Source organism: Sander lucioperca, chromosome 17 (genome assembly GCF_008315115.2).
Source record: "Sander lucioperca isolate FBNREF2018 chromosome 17, SLUC_FBN_1.2, whole genome shotgun sequence".
In the NCBI taxonomy this organism is placed as follows: Eukaryota; Metazoa; Chordata; class Actinopteri; order Perciformes; family Percidae; genus Sander; species Sander lucioperca.
Genome location: NC_050189.1, coordinates 20,381,553 through 20,384,052, shown reverse-complemented (window position 1 = coordinate 20,384,052; position 2,500 = coordinate 20,381,553). Strand labels below are relative to the sequence as shown.

General features: G+C 43.6%; 3 protein-coding genes and 1 pseudogene across 6 annotated transcripts in view; 3 read left to right on the top strand and 1 right to left on the bottom strand.

Moving 5' to 3' along the window:
• The window catches only part of LOC116034141 (hemicentin-1-like), a 1,482,957-nt gene that overhangs the window by 799,374 nt on the left and 681,083 nt on the right, over window positions 1–2,500 (top strand). The window lies entirely within an intron of this gene.
• LOC116034899 (gastrula zinc finger protein XlCGF49.1-like) overlaps window positions 1–2,500 on the top strand; it is a 390,500-nt gene that overhangs the window by 41,035 nt on the left and 346,965 nt on the right. The window lies entirely within an intron of this gene.
• The window catches only part of LOC116034906, a 399,592-nt pseudogene that overhangs the window by 64,680 nt on the left and 332,412 nt on the right, over window positions 1–2,500 (bottom strand).
• corin (corin, serine peptidase) overlaps window positions 1–2,500 on the top strand; it is a 39,950-nt gene that overhangs the window by 23,799 nt on the left and 13,651 nt on the right. The gene's annotated exons all lie outside the window — the stretch shown is intronic.

Genomic DNA, 2,500 nt, shown 5'->3' with positions numbered 1-2,500 from the left:
CCTGAAGACAGCGTGTAGTTCCTTTTTTAGCAAGTTTGCTTCATGTGTCATCATCACACACACATATTTATTTTCTATCTTTTTTTTAATAGAAAATGTTACATTTTGCATAGAACATAGAACATTTTTTAAATAGATAATTGACCTCTCGCCGGCCCCTCCCCCAAAACGGCCATTGTCCAATCACACATCATAGCAACCGTTACTATGTGAGCAGGTCCGACAAACATTGACTCCAAGTAAGATGGTGAAGCGGTGCGCCCACGGCGTTTGTAAATCGGACACTAGATACCCCGAGAAATTGTCGGGAGGAGTTGCGTTCTTTCCATTCCCAAAGCCGAAAACACAACGTGAGCGGTGCCTACAATGGATACAACAGTGTGGACGGTCCCACTCACAGTTAAATGTCGAACATTACGAAGCATAAATACGTCTGCTCAAAGGTAAGGCTAACGGCTAACTAGTTACCGTGTTGTCTAGATCTACTAACTAGAGGCAAGAACACAAATTGGACCAAAGTTATGATTACCATGGATATCATTGCCAGAATGTTAACTACTCTCTAAGCTAAGTTTAATGAGCCCTTTAGCTTTACCAACATTAGTTAACATGTTAGCTAACGCTAGCTACATTGCTAGCTGCTGTTGTGTTGGGTCTTTGAGCTCCCCAACTTTATTTTTCGTCAGTTTACAACAAAGTCGAACATAGCGCCCCAACAAGCAACTTTAAATAATTTTGTTTTTATCTTTCATGTAGCATTTTGTTCCCCAATCCCACATTTGAGGTACAGGTCATGGGGTTTCTCAGATTTCGCTAGAGACCGGTAAGCATTAGCCTCGATAGTAGTCGTGTCTCCTTCATTGCGTATTTTTATATTTTGAATATATCCCTCCACTGTATACTGTAACCCCTTTTGCCTCGATCTGGAGGATATCGCGGAGGTATTGCTCCAGAAAAGGTCACTGACACGCACGGGTATACCTCTTCCTGTCATGGCAATCTGTCGCGCTGGTCGTGTCTGACCATTTGTTTTTCTGACGTAGCAACAGTAACTAAGGGGGGCGGGGCTCGGCGAAAGGCTAATTGATTGCTAAAATACAAATATATAAATTACTCCTGGTGTGGGGAATTAACACACATCTAAAGTGCAATGTTAGAACCATTTCCTTCTACTACTACTACTACTACTACTACTACTACTACTACTACTTCTACTACTACTACTACTACTACTACTACTACTAACTAATCTTCTGTATGTATGGAACAGGGAAAACAGGTAATGGCAATACAATAATAGCCTATATAAATAACGAATAAAAATAAAATAAATATAGCCTTAATGCAGTATAAAGATATTTCTCAAAACACACACACAGGCCTGTTTGAACGTCAACAGTAACGTTACCTGAAGACAGCGTGTAGTTCCTTTTTTAGCAAGTTTGCTTCATGTGTCATTGTGCATAAATGTGAACACTACCGTTGCTGTCAGCGGGCTTATCTGCTAACGTTAGCTAACGTTAGCCACCGACGGTTACCTCGGAACAATCCAGCAAATAGACGGTACCCTAGTGTGCCGTTACCTGAAACAGATGATTTAACGTCACCGCTCATTTTACAGCGTGTCGGAGGAATACAGCGTCTATCTATTTATTTTTTTTTTGTTTACAGCGTGTCCTACAGCGGCCAGCGGGGCGTCAGAGGCAGAGGGACCACATCGTTTGCTTCTTGTCTCGTCTAGAGTCTGATAAACAGTAAATTCATCAACGTCAGTGTGCCCAACGCTATTTTCCGATAAACTGTAGCTGTCATATTTCACGGGACCCGCGTGAGTGCGGTTTTCACGTTCCAGTTTTTCAGCCTCAGAGGGGAGAGAGAGCGACTGACTGTTGGAGCCGTGTATAATTATGACTTCATGACATTTCATAAACAGCTGATGGAGCGGCAGTGCGCCGCTGCTACATGCATATAGCGGAAACCCTGCATGTGCACGTGTGATGTTGCTGACCGGCATAAAATCGGCATATGTCAGTCTGACCGGCCAGTCACCGGTCATGGCCGGTCACGTGAAAATCGGCCAATTCCGGTCACCGGCCGGTCAATCGGTGCATCTGGTGATTCCCTCCCCTAGCAGTGAGTCGTCACTCTGCAGCGAGAACCAGAACACATCATCACTACTTTTGATAGCCCTGAAATGTATACCTTACAGCAGTGGTTCTCAAGCTTTTTTCAATAATGTTCCCCCTTTGAACGGTGTTTTTAAGCCGTGTACCCCCTGACTAGCGTGAATAATTTTTGGTAGAAATATTTGTCTCTATAAAGAGGAAGAATACAGCGATGTCAGCAATAGATATACTAAACAACAGCCTCGTACCTGGAAAACATTTAGATGATGATGAGAAAAGGAGACAAGATGTCCCCTAGGGGGACATGTACCTCCTCCAGTCCTCCAAAGTACCCCTAGGGGGACACGTACCTTCTCCAGTCCTCCAAAGTACCC